Source organism: Oryctolagus cuniculus, chromosome 16, assembly GCF_964237555.1.
Source record: "Oryctolagus cuniculus chromosome 16, mOryCun1.1, whole genome shotgun sequence".
In the NCBI taxonomy this organism is placed as follows: domain Eukaryota; kingdom Metazoa; phylum Chordata; class Mammalia; order Lagomorpha; family Leporidae; genus Oryctolagus; species Oryctolagus cuniculus.
Window position 1 is genome coordinate 12,067,983 of NC_091447.1, and position 17,195 is coordinate 12,085,177.

Sequence of the window (17,195 nt, forward strand, 5' to 3'; positions counted from 1 at the left end):
GTATATACTCAAAGTTTATATATGTAAAAAATTATGATCTGAGCAAAAATCACTACGTAAATGCTGGCACGGGATCAAAACTATTGCATTTATAGGTGTATTATAAGAGAATTTTCCCATTTCCCATTTCCCTGTAGCTATCTAGGTTAGTTATGGCATAGAAAAGGCTCGGGTGTCACGAGTTACTATGGCTGTGTTCATGGAAGGCATTGACAATCAATCATGATATTCTATTCTCAGATTCTCACTCAACACTGTGTACTAAGCAGCCAATAGCTATGTATTAGAGGTGGTAATTGAGATGAGAGAGAGAGAGAGAGAGAATCTTTCATCGACTGGTTCATTCCCTAAAGCCATCACTGGGCCAGGCTGAAGCCAGGAGCCTGAAACTCCATCCAGGACTCCCATGTAGGTTGCAAGGCCCCAAGTCCTCAGTCCAATTTCCACTGTCTTCCCAGTTCCATTAGTAGGAAGCTAGATAGGAAGTGGAGCAGCAGGACTCAAGCTGGCACCCATATGGGATCATACATCGTAGGCAGTGACTGACCCACTACACTGCAATACTGGCCTAATATGAGGTCATTTTATCATCTTAACCCTTTCCCCATATATTTAGTTAATAACAAGAAACTGTTGTGAGAAGAGAGAGATTTTCTCAGGTCAAAAAACAAAATGATGATTTCCAATATTTACTGGTGTTTGGGCAGTGTTTTGGGCTCTGTGTTTGCATTTCCTGTCTGACACTCTGTATACATGAACTTCCCCAAGAGTCTCCTTCCTACCACCTCTGTCCCAAGGAAATGAGTGAGCCCCTCATGTTAACTCAATTTCCAGAGCAGGAGATTTGATAAAGGAAACTTCCTGTTTGCATCAAATTCTTGTGCATAAATGTAGCCACATGCATCTGGTACATTGTTACACTTATTCATGCAGTAGACACGAAGGCCTACTGTTAGACAATTTGACATGCCTGATGAGCGAAAGATACATAAGGCATGGGAAATTCATTCATATAGGACACTCAGTACCTGTTTCCTTGTTTTTTTTTTTTTTTTTAATATTTACTTTATTCACTTGAAAGGCAGAGTTACAAAGAAAGAGAGAGAAGAGAGAGGAGGGAGGAGAGAGAGAGAGAGAGAGAGAGGTGTCTTCTATCCACTGGTTCACTCCCCAAATGGCCACATTGGCTGGGGCTGGCCAGGCTGAAGCCAGGAGCCAGGAGCTTCATCTGGGTCTCCCATGTGGACCCAGGGGCCCAACCACTTGGGCCATCTTCTGACACCACAATGTCAGTTCCATCCTTATTTTTTTAAACTTTTTATAAAACTTTATTTATTCATTTGAAAGGCAGAGTTACAGAGAGAGAGAGAGGCAGAGACACAGAGAGAGAAGTCTTCCATCTTCTGGTTCACTCCCCAAATGGCAGGAATGATCAGAGCTGGGCCGATCTTAAGCCAGGAGCCAGGAGCTTTTTCTGGGTCTCCCACGCAGATGCAGGGGCCCAAGCATCACAGGCAGCAGCTTTACCTGCTACACCACAATGACAGCCCCTAAATATTTCTTAATTGAGGTTTTCTTATCCGGGTAACATAAAGGATGTTAATTAAGCTAAATTAAGTCACTAAATAGCGCATATTGCCAACATTCTCATATTAATTTGTATGTGTATTTGAGTGTTCAGGTATACACAGGTATTATTTCAAAATCTTATAACGTATTTATAAATAGAAATAAGTGTTTATGTAGTATATGTGATACAATATGTTGGGAAATTTTGAAACATTTCAAATACAAAATTTCATTTAGTATGAATTAGCATTATTTTCACAATTAAACTAGAAAGAGCAGATACTACACTTGATCTTAGCCAAAAGACTGAGAAACAATTTATTTTCAGAATTAAAAGAGTCATTGAAAGATTTAAGTGAACACATTGATTGACATTATGTACAAATTTGAAATTCCAGGGAGCAACTTCTGTGTCCTATTGAGATTGTTGGTGAATTCAGGAAGTAATGAAAAGGCACCTTTCATATATTTTTCCTAACATAACCCTCCCCTTACCTTCAAGGCAGGTTAAGCTTGCATTCAAAGATATTGTTCTAGAACTAATTATTTTTTAAAACAGCAACTTTCATTTTTAATTCCATTCATTCTGCTTCTCTTGTGAGCACTCAATGGATCCTGAGTGTAAAGATTGTTTTACACTTTCTCCTTAGCTCCTAATGTGAGAAAATTTAAGAATATGTGATCTATTTTGCTCTTTATTACTCAAAAATGTATAGATCCATTTGCCCAAGATTTAAAATAACACTTTAGCTGGCGCCGCGGCTCACTAGGCTAATCCTCCACCTTGCGGCGCCGGCACACCAGGTTCTAGTCCCAGTCAGGGCACTGGATTCTGTCCCGGTTGCCCCTCTTCCAGGCCAGTTCTCTGCTGTGGCCTGGGAGTGCAGTGGAGGATGGCCCAAGTGCTTGGGCCCTACACCCCATGGAAGACCAGGATAAGTACCTGGCTCCTGCCATCGGATCAGCGCGGTGCGCCGGCCGTAGCGCAGCGGCCGCGGCGGCCATTGGAGGGTGAACCAATGGCAAAGGAAGACCTTTCTCTCTGTCTCTCTCACTATCCTCTCTGCCTGTCAAAAAAGAAAAAAAAAAGCTAAAATAACACTTTACCTAAAACTAAGCTTAGAAAATTTCATTCTGAAAATAATCTTGGGGGAAATAAATAATCACAAGAGGAAGAAAATGAAAATGAATATTTCCTTTTTGTGAGTGTCCCCAAATTGCTAAGAGGTTAATATCACCCTCAGCTGTAGAGATGATGTTACATGATGTGAGTGTAAAAAAGAGAGTAAGAAACTAACAGGCTTCTTGGTAGCAAAGAAGAATCCTGGAAAGCTGAGATTTCCACAGGAGTTGGAAAAAGATACAGTTGGTGAGAGGCTTCATTCATATCCAAGAGTGGCTTCTGTCACAAGATGAATCAATCCAGGAGTGATTCTTGAAGTTTCAAACAGATTTAAATACCAGGAGTTCAAGAAAGAGGCTCAAGAGGAGGCAGACTGGTAACTCTCTGTAAGGAAAGAAACTCTGTGGATAGTCTAAGGGGAGCGTTATGAGACTTGCTTAAACATTCCGGAAGGTCCTTGAGTAGAGGGTGGAGGGTGCCGAGGTGCTCTGCAACATTTGATGAGGAGCAGCAAGACTGACAGCTTCAGACTGAAGGAACCCCATGCTGTGAAGGAGCCCCATGCTGTGAATTGTTAGGGTGCACTGGTCAAGTTCAGACATCAACTGTTCCTCCAAACCCAAGCTGTTGATTAGGACATGGATATGACCCTGGGAAACTCAATTGCCAACATCACTCTTAACATTAGAAAATGCTGCCTTTCTGTGTTACATAGATAGCTTTTATTTGGTAAGTTTTAGCCCTGTACCAAGCAGTAGGTTAAGGAGTAATGTGAGGTATTTGGAGTGGTCTCCATGCACTGTTTTTTCAGTTCCTTATTGAAGCATGGGAGTAAATGTTCAAGGTCTTGGTTGAAAGATGAGGGTTCCACAATGTTTTCTTAAAAGAACCTAGCAAGTAGAGTGATCAAGCTGCCTTTTTCTAGAAATTGTTAACTATTGTCAAAATGAGAAACCCAAGAAAAGACTATGCTAGAATGGTAGAAAATAAGTAAGAATAAGAAAGAAGCTTAAATTAGCACAGAGGTTAATATTTTATAATTTAATCACTATTTTCCCAAATACATCTTTTGAATGTCATATATGTGAATTTGTAAAAAGACTTTATTTTTCTGAACCCCTTAAAATTTATACAAAACTTGAGAAGATAGTACAGAGATTTTCCATATACTCAGCAATAGTCCAGTGGATTTAATAGTGAAAAACAGCAGTTTCTTTTCCACACTTCTGGCCAAATCCCTCCCTGTAGAGGCAAAAATATCAAACTTTGTAAGTTGTATTTATTTGTATCCCACGACTTTCAAATTTATCTCCATATCCTCTGTTTTAACTTTCTAAGTTTAAATATTATTTGTTAACTGTCAAAAAAGGAATATTTAGCTACATTTTTCTTGCCTTGACTATAGTAAATAAGTATTTAGCCCTGATACACTTTCTCTAGCACCATAAACCAAGTATTCCAATTTCTGAGAACTCAATATTCATTTTAAATATTATATATAAAATTATATTATATATCATATATAATATTATATATAAATTACATAATATATATAAATTTTATTTTTATATAAATATTTATATAAATTGTATATAGTATATAAAGTTCACAGGCAAGCTCTGCACTGAACAAATTCCACTGAATTACATAAAACCATTATTTTAGGTCCAAGAAATTACATATCAGCTCTATTTTACCTTCTAGAGGGAAATAGAGTATTTTTCAGACTGAAAAATGCTAGAAAATTCTTTGCCAGCAAATACACATCCTGGGAAACACTAAAATATGAGGGAAATGTTGAAAGTTCATGTAAAAGTGGAATGAAAAGATAAAATGTTAAAATATAACCTGTGTTTCTCAACGTAAGTTTCATCAAGGTCAAGAGACTTTTGTAAAAGATGATACAAGACATTTAGTACATCCTGAATTTAGCTATGTCAATACAATCTTTTTTACGTTTTTGCCTGAAGAAAAATGATAACTCTTTAAGAATTTCTTAAATATTAGGAACAAAAAGAAGCCAGAAGAGCCAAGTCAAGACTGTAAGGTGGTCATCTAATGACTTCCCATCAAAACTCATAAAATAGCTTTGATTTAATGATGAAAATAGCAAAAGTATTGTCATGGAGGAGAAGGACTCTCTTGGGAAGCTTCCTGTAGGATTTTCTGCTAAAGATTTGGCTTTCTCAAAACACTTTGGTCTTTCAGAAAGTCAATAAGCTAAAGTCTTTGATCAACAAAAATGTTTTTAAATGCTGTCATACTCTGTTCTTGATAGCTTCTCCTCCTCTTGAACCAGACCGCTTCCACCTCTTGGTAGCCATTCCCTTGATTGTGTTTTGTCCTTGGGATCATACCGACAAAGCCATGCTTTATCTCCTGTTACAATTCTTCTAAAAAGTCCTTCAGAATATTGATCTTACTAGTTCAGATTTTCCATTGAATCCTTTGCTCTTATTGGTAGCTAATCTGAATGAAAAGTTTTGGCACCCATTGAGCCAAGGGTTTGCTCCACTTTATATGTTCAAGTGAGTTGCATAAGCTGATCCAACTAGGAATCTAGGGTGCCAGCTCTTGCTTGTGCTGTTAATTGATTTTCCTTCACAAATTAATGCGAATAGTTAATATTGGTTCATCCCTTCTTAAAATGAGCTATCCATTTCTAAACTGATTTATTTCTTCAGTGCATGATCCCCATAAACTTTCCATGAATGATTTCACAATTCTTCTATCCAAACTTCACCATAAATTTGAAGTTTTTTCTTCTTTAATTTTAACAAAACTCATAATTCTCTGATAGGGGCTCTTTTTTTTAAGATTTATTTATTTACTTGAAAGTCAGAGTTACACAGATAGAGAAGGAGAGGCAGAGGCAGAGAGAGAGAGAGAGAGAGAGAGGTCTTCCATCCACTGATTCACTCCCCAATTGGCCATAATGGCTGGAGCTGTGCAGACCCAAGGGCAGGAGCCAGGAGCTTCTTCCGGATCTCCCAGGCAGGTGCAGGGGTGCAAGGACTTGGGCCATCTTCTACTGCTTTCCCAGGCCACAACAGAGAGATGGATTGGAAATGGAGCAGCTGGAACTTGAACCGGCACCCATATGGGATGCTGGCACCACAGGTGTGGATTTACACCACAGCACAGACTCCAGGGCTCTTTTCGAACTGGTGTCTCAACCGCCTTAGTGTCTCAAACTAGATCTTGTTCAGACATGTCATAATAGCTAGAATGAGGGTTTTTTCTGGGGGGGTGCGATTTTAAAAATTCATGCTTTTATGATATGGACTTTCTATAAACTTTTTGAATATTTCTCATAAAGTCTTTAGACTTAAAGAAGACAAGCCCATATACAAATAGAGAACTGTTGAAAGAATAAAGAGTATCAAAGAAAGTAAAATGTAGGGAAATAAAAAACAATATTATATATTTAAAATAATAACTTATGGGCTTATAAGATAGGTGGAAAGAAAATATTTAGATAAAAATTACACAAGGGATGAAGTGGAGGGTATGAGTAAACTTCTTTGACACTTCATATTCAATAAGTGATCAAAGCACTAGTTTATGATCAAATGTAATCAATGTAAATTATAATCTCTATGTTGATCATTAAAAGAATAATACAATCTTGTGACTAAAAATATAATAGAGCAAATAAAATAGTAAGTAATTCTTGATTAATAAGAGAGCAACAGAAAGGAGAAATAAAGGGACAAAGAATAGATGATACTATGAGAAATCAACGTAGTAGATTATTTAAATTCTACTGTATCAACAGCATTTATATAAATATATATGTATATATATATATAAAGAGAGAGATTAAATAATGCAACTAAAGGACAAAATTTTAGATTGGATTAACTACCAAAGAGGGACGATCCAATTATGTTCTCTTTGTGAAAATGAACTTTAACATAAGGACATAGGGAAGGTAACAAACATTGAAGAAAGTGTACCATGTAAATATTTACTGAAAACATATTTTTGCTTTATAAATATTGCATAGAAGGCAAGAACAATTATGAAAGGGAAATGGGAAGCTTTAATATCTTTAGGTGGAAAATTCATGAAACAGGAAAGACATAAGATAGCTAAGTAGACCTGTTCAGCATTGATATCCTCCCCCACAGAAAAGAATCACAGTGCAGGTAAATAACTGGGTTTTGAGTTGACTGCTCAAGGGAGAACACTGGAACTCAGCAAAGGACACAGGAACCCCCCAGTATACAGAGACACAGGATGGAAGCATAAAGAGAGGAAGAAAGTGTGCCAGCAGCCACTACCCTGGGCCCAAAGTAGGGAGGAATCCACCTTGCAGGGGAAAGATCCCCATAGAGCTCATCTCCCGGGACACTGGACATCAGCAGTGGTACCTACAGGAGGAAACCGCAGTTACCATCCCCCAAGCAAAAGCAGCTCCCTGAAGTGACAGAGTAGCTTTGCCCCAGAGAAGGAACTCTCTGTCCCCTCCCTGACGCCCAGGGCACAGGCTGTGGCAATGCAGTGCCGTCTTGAAAAAGGAGTCATTGTCAGAATCAACGCTTCCCTAAGAGACAGAAGCTCCTTCATAGCCCCCATACTAGCCCAAAGCACTGCAGCCTCAGAATCCCAAACAGACTCTCCAGCAACAGTCACCCTCTCACCTTAGCCCAAGCAGCATCCTGCATTACACAGCACAGGTGATTTTGCACAGCAAGGTGGTTCCCACTCCCAGGACATTAAAAGTGGAGGCACTCTCCTCTGCAGACTTCTCACCCCAGGGCAGTACACACCATGGCAGCCTTGGTCCTGCTCTATCACAGCCCTCTTCCGAAGCAGCCCCCCGAATCCAGCACAGGTGAATGCAGCAGTCATGCATGTTAATTGGGGAAGTGGGACAGGCACTGCCAAGACCGCAGCCACCATACCAGGACTCACACACATTTCTGGTACAGAGAGGATCCCCACACACACACTCACACCCCTGCCACACTGCCGTCAGTCACAGGGAAAGATGGTGAGGAGATCACAGCTCACGGTCCTGCTGGAACTAAAGCCCAAGAAGTCAACCAAACCAACACCTGAAGGAAGATTCGTCTGCAGAAAAAAGCTTTTCATCCAAAAAGCCACCCTTTAAAGGGGAAAGAAACAACTGATTCACCAGATGCATAAATATCAAGAATTCAGATAGACAAATAGAATTAGGAAGTCAATGAATGTTGTACATGAGAAATTTGGCAAAGAGATAGAAAGCTTCTATCTGACACTGTAGAAATGAAGAACTTGGGTCCAGTGTTGTGGCATTGTTGGTAGAGCTGCCAGCTGCAATGCCAGCATCCCATATATGTGTCAATTCTTGTCCCAGCTGCTCCACTTCCTATCCAGCTCCCTGCTATAATGGTCTGGGAAAAGCAGTGGAGGATGACCCAAATGTTTGGGTCTCTGCTACCCACATGGAAGACCCAGATGAAGCTCCTGGTTCCTAACTTTAGCCTGGCTCAGCTGTGAGTGTTGCAGCCATCTGGGGAGTGAGCCAGCAGATGGAAGATCTCTGTCTTTCTGTCTCTCCCTCTTTCTCTCTAACTCCAACTTTTGAATAAATATAAATAAATATTTTTAAAAAGAAATGAAGAACTCAGCAAAATTTTAAAAACACAGTTACAAGCCTCAATGACAGGCAGATTAAGAGGAAGAAAGAATATTTGAACATAAAATGGTGTTTGAAATATCTACCAGACAATAAAAAATAAGATGGGATGATGATAACCTCTGAGAACTTTGGGACCATTAAATGAACAAATATTCAAATTTTAAGAATACTTGTGGGAAAAGAGAGAAGTGATGGTATAAAGAATCTATGAAATGATAGCTAAAATCTTCCCAAATCTGGGGAGAAACATAGACATCCTAGAATAGGAGGTCCATATGACTCTAAACAAAAACATGAACAGAAGGTGGCCGGCGCTGTGGCGCAGTGGGCTAAAGCCCTGGCCTGAAGCTCCGGTGTCCCATATGGTTGCCAGTTTGAGTTCCAGCTCCTCTTCCAATCCAACTCTCTGATATGTCCTGGGAAAGCAGTAGAAGGTGGCCCAGGTCCTTGGGCCCGTGCATCCATGTGGGAGACCCAGAAGAAGCTCTGGGCTCCTGGCTTTGGATTGACGCAGCTCCGGCCATTGTGGCCATCTGGGGAGTGAACCAGTGGATGGAAGACCTCTCTCTTCCTCTGTCTCTACCTCTCTCTGTAACTTTGTCTTTTAAATAAATAAAATAAATCTTTTAAAAAAATGATCAGAAAAGATCTTCACTATGACATCTTGTAGTCAGATTCTCAAAGTACAACCAATGAGAGAATTCTAATATCTGCAAATGGGAAGTGCTAAGCCACTTTTAAGAGAATTCTTACCAAAACAATAACATACTTTCAACAGAAACCTTACAGGTTAGGTGGGAATGGAATGATGTATTTCTGTACAAACCAAGATAAATTGACCCAGCCAATCTATGTTTCATAAATGAAAATGAAATGAAGGCTTCCCAAGATAAACAAACACTGAATGAAGTCACCAAAGTCATTACCATCAGAACTGCCTTACAAAAGATGCTTAAGGGAGTTGTACACACAGAAACAGAGAAAGGGAAACTACCATCATGAAACATGTAACAGTATGAAATCCATCAGAAAAAAACAACAACAAAGGATGTTAAAAATAAACAGAACAATTTTCTTTTAGTAAGAGAACTACATCACTATTCATTAATAATAATTTTGAAAGTAGATGTACTAAACCCCCCATAGACTTACTTAAAAGATAAAAATAAACAAGACTTATTGATACTCCATCTGCAATAAACTCAGTTTACCTGTAAAGCCACACACAGGCTGGAAGTAGAAGGATGCAAATGATACTCTATGCTAACAGAAACCAAAAGGAGTAACTGAACACCAATAACCAGTATGAGGTTGAATCAGTAACAGAGAAGTTCCTGACAAAGAAAATCCCAGGACTAGATGCCTTCATGCTGTATTCTAGTAAACTTTAAGGAAGAACTAACACAAATTTTTATGAAACTATCCCCCCAAATGAGAAGTGTGGGCACTCTTTATATTCATCCTATGGGGCCAGCGTTACATTGATTGCAAAACAAGACAAGACACAGCCAAACAAGAGAACTATAGACCATTATTCCTGATGAACATAGATGCAAAAATTCTCAACAAAACACTAGTAAATCAAATCCAACAACACTTCAAAAAGATCATGCATCATGATCAAGTGGGTTTCATCCCAGGGATATAAGATGGTTCAACATATGCAAATCAAGAAACAGAATACTTCACATCAACAGAATGAAGGATAAAAATCATGTGCTCATCTCAATTGCTGCAGAAAATGCACAAAATTGATTCCAAGTGGATTAAGACTTAATATGAAAGCTAAACTTTATAGCATCCAAAAAAGTATAAACAAATTATCTTCATGACCTTACAAGGGTAGAAGAAGTGTTCATATAGAAGGGAAAATGAATACCTTTGACAATATATACTTAAGAATTCCTCTTTTGCAAACACCCTAAGAGCTAAAGCAAAACTCACAAAACAGAAGCTGTGCAACACATATGACTATCAAAACCACAGTATAGGGGTCAGCATTATGGTACAGTGGGCTAAGCTGCTGCTTGTGATGCCAGCATCCCAAGTTCCCATGGAGAACTAGTACAAGTCCCAGCTGCTCCGCTTCTGATCCAGCTTCCCACCAATGCACCTAGGAAGGCAGCAGAAAACCGCCCAAGTGCATGGGCCCCTGCCACTCACTCATGTAGGAAGTGAAGATGGATTTCCCAATTCCTGGCTTTGGTCTGGCCTAGACCTGGCTGTTGCAGCCACTCAGGAAGTGAATCAGTGGATGAAAGATATCTCTCTCTCTCTCTCTCTCTCTCTCTCTCTCTCTCTCATATGCTGTTGTTCAAATAAATAGACCTTTAAAAAAAACACTGTGTAAAGGGCACTGAGTCAGTAGTTAAAAAAATCACATAGTCACATAAAAATGGGAGAAAGATCTGAACAATTACTTCAACATAGAAGAAATGCATCATTGCCCAACTGTATATGCCACTCATTGTGGTTTCATGTGGTGTAACATGCCCTTGTCCTCTCAGATGCATCCTCATATGCTCTACAAATTATTTGTCCATCACCCGATCTTTTTTATTTTCAAACCTACCCTTCATCTCCAACTTCTACTATATCTGAGGCCACTAATTTAATAGCCTCTCTGTATCTTCACCAAATGAGTTTCCCTGTCTTACTGGCTGGTCCAGCTGCAGGCTTCATCTTTCTGTTCCTCTGTTTTCCATTTCCCAGAGTGGCATCATCCATCTCCTCTTCTCTTTGTCCTTGTGAGTTTACCATACGTTATTTCTTCACCAGCATCCCAAGAGAATGAGGACAAATCCAGAATAAGTGATTGCAGTCAAAGCCCATGCTTTACCCAAAGTGCTCATTTACTGTGGTCGGTTCATCACTTAAATGCCTGTTGAAACTACATCCACTGTAGAAATCCTTCCCAACAAAAGCAGGAAAGAGATAGTGACGCCTACCAAAATGAGTGTTGGGTCATCACCCTGATAAATATATGTTGCTTTTTGCATCTGTGATCCCATATATCTGTCAACTTTATTGCTTTTAAAGAATGTTTTTCAGAATTAAACTGATTTGCTGTGCGTGTTGTATTTATTCACTGTATGGGAACTGATGCCTGTAAGACAGGAGCCTGTGCCACATGAAGAGTTTCATTGATTAGTGTGTGCTTGTGGGCCTCCTGCATAAAGAGAGGTCTCATTTAGATGGTTACAGCTTCTGGGGTCACAGATGACATGTCTGAGATTGATGACAATGTGCCGTTTTCACTGTGTTGTTTCTCCTCATGATTTTTATTCACAGTAGCATAAATACAGAATCTGATTAATTTGGTAAAAATCTACCCTTTTTTGCAAAGACGGAAGTCCAGGTTCTGGGGTCATAAAATAATAATTGGATGAAATTATTTTGATTGTTTTCTGATAGAAGACAGGAGTCATGTTTTAATTTGGGAGGGAGGTGTTGCTATTGCCAAAGAAGGGATATTTACGAAGTATTCAGGATGCCTGGTCACGATTCTCTCGTTGAGTGGAAGTACCTGTGTCATTTTAAAAGACACTGATGAAATGACACCATTCTTCCTCCCTCCAAGATTTTATCCTCTCGGTATTAAAGACAAATGCAGGAGGTGACTTATCCAGGAAGAAATGCAGTCATATCAGCATTTCACCTAGGTCGAGTGGGTACATCTATTTCAAGAAAGAGTTTTTGTGAACAGATAAGCTTCTTTGGGAGGTGAGACTTTCATGAAAGAATCTTTCTCTGCTGGAAAAAAAAAATTTCTCCAAAATGAAGCCTTTACAATGGCTGGATTCTTCATTTCTATTTTACTAGCATAATAAAAGGATACTGGAAAAGTGTCATTGAGAGGGAAATCGATAATTGCTTTCTATACACTGACATTATGCCCTGAGGTTCAAACACAGTCTGGAGCCTTTAACTGCAGTACCTGTGCTCCCAAGAGGAAAATAAATCTATCTCTACTCATTTCACAGCAGTCTCTATCTGGGAGAAAGTTTTCTGCTCCAGTCCTGAGAGGTAGTCCTAGGGAAGGATGAATGTCTTTACTTGAAATATGTTGAAACTGAGAACAGAGAGAATTTAAATAACATGAATAAAATCCCTTTCTCTGTGGCAGGCTAAACACTGAATGTTGGCTTCCTGTTTCTTTTTTCTTTTTTTTAAAAGATTTATTTATTTATTTGAAAGTCAGAGTTACAGAGAGAGGAGAGGCAGAGAGAGAGAAAGGGGTCTTCCATTCACTGGTTCACTCCCCAGATGGCCGCAACGGCCGGAGCTGCGCCAATCCAAAGCCAGGAGCCTGGAGCTTCTTCTGGGTCTCCCATGTGGATGCAGGGGCCCAAGGACTTGGGCCATCTTCTACTGCTTTCCCAGGCCATAGCAGAGAGCTGGATCTGAAGAGGAGTAGCCGGGATTCAAACCCACGCCCATATGGGATGCTGGCGCCTCAGGCCAGGGCTTTAACCCACTGTATCACAGCACCGGCCCCAACTTCCTGTTTCAACGTTGGATCTCCTGCACTGGGCCTGGGAGAAATCTAAGCACAGCGACAGAAAACTGCTATCACGACAACCTTGGGCAACCTCTTTGTTTCTGGCTGTGCAAAGAGCTCATATCTTCCTTGTACTTCCCAGGGAGGGCGCTGGACTTGGAGAGTACACTCTGCACTTCCCTGTTGGTGACTTCTGTCCCTATGTGCTTGAAGCAATGGCAGTGATCTAGAAGGTGCCTGGTCGTATGAGGCTGGGAGCAGAAGATGAGCTAAAAAGGAAGCACTGATTTAGTGTGACTGAATTGGAAATAATGAAATATGTAAGAAGAAGTAGTCTAGCCAAACACTGAGTCTTCTATTAACAGAATTCATTAAAATAAAATAGTAATGGATTTGTATTATGCATGGACATTTACTTTCCGTACATCTATATATTGTATTTGAGCTAATCTCCAAGAAGTTTCTAGATAGTGGATGTTATCATTGCTAATTCTATAAATGAACAAATGGGCTCAGAGAAGCTAATACTGTACTCAGTATCATTCAACCATTGAGTGGTGAAGAAAATGATTAGTCTTTTAAAGTTTATATTTATTCATGTATTTATTTTCTTGTTACTTGAGGAATGGACAAAGATCTCTTACTTGCTGCCTACAATAGCCAGGTCTGGTCCAAACAGGTACCAGAAACTCAGCCTGGATCTCCTTTACAGGTGATAAGAACACAACTACTTGAGCCATCTCAATGAGCATTTGCAAAAAACTGGAATTAGAAGCAGAGACAGGAGTTGAACCCAGGCACTCTGGTATGGGATGCAGACTTCCCAAGTGGCATCTTAGGCACTGCATCAAACACCTGCCCCCAGACCCAGAAAATTATTAGTCCTAATGGAGGGCTCAAATGCACATCTTTTCTTTCCTTTTCTTTTTGCAATAGAAAAGGACGAATGATAGAATAATGTTAGTAATGGTGGTTTTTGAGCAACAGGGCCATAATAACCTCATTATGCTTTTAATGCTAAGAGGAAATTGAGTATAATATCAAGACAAGTTGAGCATCATCATTAAACATATTGAATAGAAAATACGATCCTTCCTTTGGGCCATTTATGATATTACAGAACTTGTACTCATGCATATCAGCCTAGACACTAGATCATTCACCCCAGTATGTACATATTGGGAACATTTTTATTGCCAATTGCTCTAATGGCTTCCAATCTAAAACTTGCTTTGTAATTACTTCATCTTTGGAACTTCTTGGCATTCCTTAATTGCATGATGTGCTTTTTTATTAATGAAAATACAAGGACTTCAAAGAAGATAAAAATTGTGAGAGGATGTGAGAGAAAAGATTCATTGTGGATGTATCAGGACCTTCCAGATAAACAGTAACAATTCCAGCATAGTCACTGAAAAGTGTGCCATTAAGCAGGAAGCCATCCAAACCATCAGTGAAGCAACTGAGATAAATCATATAGGTGAGTCTTCCATAAGCACTTACTGGATGAATGACTATGTAACATCTTATTCATGAACTCGACTTTGAGGATCAAACACTGCCATACTATATATTATTTTTTGTAAGACAAAATAGGTTGAATATACTCGGCCTTGAACTATTGAAAGATTTAATCATTTTGATCTCTTATTTTCAAACTTGCAAATATCTGCATCTCCTGACTGATTTTTCTGGTACAATCATACATAACTTTGAGAAATGCACTGTCAGGCAATTTTGTCATTGTGTGAAAACCATAGACTGTACTTAAAAAATTAGATAGGATATCTTACTTCATACCTAAGTTGTGTGACATATGTGATTTATCATTGATCAAAACACTGGATTTTTTTGAAAGATTTATTTATTTATTTGAAAGTCAGAGTTACAGAGAGAGGGAGAGACAGACAGAGAGAGAGAGAATCTTTTTGTATCTGCTGGTTCACACTCCAAATAGCCACAATGCCTGGGCCTGGGCCTGCCTGAACCAAGATCCTGGAACTCCATCCAAGTCTCTCATGTGGGTGCAAGGTCCTCAAGGATTTGGACCATCCTCTCTCTTCTGGTTTTCCACATGCATTATCAGGGAGCTGGACTGGAAGTGGAGCGACTGGGACTCAAATTGGTGGCCATGTGGGAAGCCAGCATTGCAGGTGGTGACTTAACCCACCATGCCACAGTACTGGCTCCAAAACATTGTTATGTGTCGTGGTAATACACATAGGCTCTTCTTTAAACAATAATAGTAGAGTAGGCATTTAGCCTAGTGGTTAAGACAACCAAATTCTATACCAGACTACTTGTCTCCAGCTCTTGTTTCCAGCTTCCTATAAATGCAGACCCTAAGAGGTGATGGTGAAGGTGCAAGTAATTGGGTTCCCGCCACCCACATGGGCAACCTGGATTGAGGTCTACTTCCTGACTTTGACCTCAGGCAGGGGCCATTGCAGGCATCTGGGGAATGGTCCAGCAAATGGAAGCTTTTTCTCTGTGTGTCTCTGTCTCTCAAATAAATAAGAAAATAATAATAATAATAGCTTTCATTTTCCAAGCACTGGGTGTTTGCTAGACAGGTTTACATAATTCCTTGTTTAATAGCCACACTAAGCCAGTAAATGGTTATCCTCATTTTATCAATAAGGACACTGAATCTCAGAGGTAACTCACTCTGCATAACACAGCAGTAATCAACAGGTCTAAGATTTCAATCAAAATCAAAGTCCTTGAGGGTAAGATAATATCTCTTGTAAATCTTCTGTATCAGTGATTTGGAGGTCTTCTATATCATACATGCACCTGAAAAACTGAACATACATTCCCACTTTGTACCATCTGGAGATTGCGATTCAGTTCATCAAGGATGAAACATCAGGTCTACATTTCTCACAATTTCCTTGGCCCGCTTCTACTGCAGCCAGCTAAGTATATGTCATCTGGTATTATTTAGGGTTACCATATCAGTATTTTCTATATAATGAAAATATAACTTACGAATTTAATTTTTGAAGTGAATTCTAGATATCAAGCAGGAGTTCATGTTTTATAAAATTAAAAAAATTTTGATGGTGGGACATAACATACATATGGTCAAGGAGATAAAAGACAAAATTGTTTATTACATCTGGCTCAGAAAGATATACTATTACTAGGCAGGCCCTAATAAAGTCTTTCACTGAAAAATGTGGTCACAGCAAGTTAGAATTGTGTGAGGCAGCTGATGAATGGCAGGTGCGATAAGACTAAGCAAGGTTTCCTAGGACTCCCTGTGGGTTGACTAATTTGGATAATTTTGTGGACTCCAAAGCATTGAAGCTGTCCCTACTTGTCTGGTCCCTGGTTCTGGTGGTTAGGGCCGGTGTATGTGGGTCTTGAGTGTGACAGCTCGCAAGGGCAATGCTTGTTGGTATAGACTCAGGAAGAGAGGACTGCTCTAACTGACCCCTAGCCAGTCCTCCAAACTGGATCAAGACAGCACAATTTTATATACATTGAACTGTGTTTCTGAAGATCTTGCTTAAGATTGGCTCAAACCTCCAGTTCACAATTTCTAGCTAGTTAAATCCTCACCAATACACCTGCAGTTTCCAAAGGCAAGGTGTGGAGGAGGTAAATTATGCCTCTGGCTATTTCTGGCTGCCACTTCTAAACCGAGTTTCCAAACTTTTAAGTTTTGAAGCAGTGGTTGTCTGTCCTAGAGTGAACCTTAGCACTTCACCCTATTTTACATGTTATAAAACATCATAAACATATTCAGATACAGACACAATCATACAGAAGCACTTACTGAAGGCATTGCGTGAATACCAGACTTTAATGAAGTTTGGAATTTATGTTAAACAGAGCTCAATTTGCTGCAACAACCATTTAACAATAATCAGCAGACACAGCCGTTGCTTGGGCAACTGGACAAGGTTGGTCAGGCATTCACTCTTCTTGATGTTCTGTTCTCCGGAATGCACATGTCTAAAGCAAGGGGTTTTACTATGTCTCTGGTTCACTGGACTTCCTCTAACCCTCTTTGCATGGTCTCATATTCCACTCCGTGTAAGTTATCTGAGTATTTTCTGAAAGACAGAATTTTCCACTGGTGCTCATTATTAATAGTAATATTTACTTTCACTCTGCTACTGAAGACATTTGCCCTCTCGTGGGAAATCTGCATTTCCCAAAATGATGTCATGTAAGGTCTGCGATTTAAATTACTCCACCAAGTAGGTATCATTCTGAATTGCTTTACATAATAATTATAAGTTAATTATCATGCTTTCTATTCAATAACCTCTGGGAATAGAAGAGTGTGTCCAGAGTTTGACGACTACTGCTCCATCTACTCTCCCTTGTAAATTCCATGTATCCTGTAGAACATGTAG

General features: G+C 39.5%; 1 long non-coding RNA gene and 1 pseudogene across 2 annotated transcripts in view; both read right to left on the bottom strand.

The window, feature by feature from the left end:
• Positions 1-1,776: 1,776 nt before the first annotated feature.
• LOC127492701 (U2 spliceosomal RNA) lies at positions 1,777-1,887 on the bottom strand (annotated as a pseudogene).
• Positions 1,888-2,726: 839 nt separating this feature from the next.
• Positions 2,727-17,195, bottom strand: part of LOC108177211 (uncharacterized) — a 31,348-nt gene continuing 16,879 nt past the window's right edge. The window contains exon 3 of one of the 2 annotated variants that reach the window (XR_001794015.3): positions 2,727-3,934. This is a non-coding gene — a long non-coding RNA (uncharacterized lncRNA). Of the gene's footprint in view, positions 3,935-15,703; positions 16,890-17,195 lie in introns of those variants that run through there. The other variant, XR_001794014.3, reaches the window with a different exon arrangement.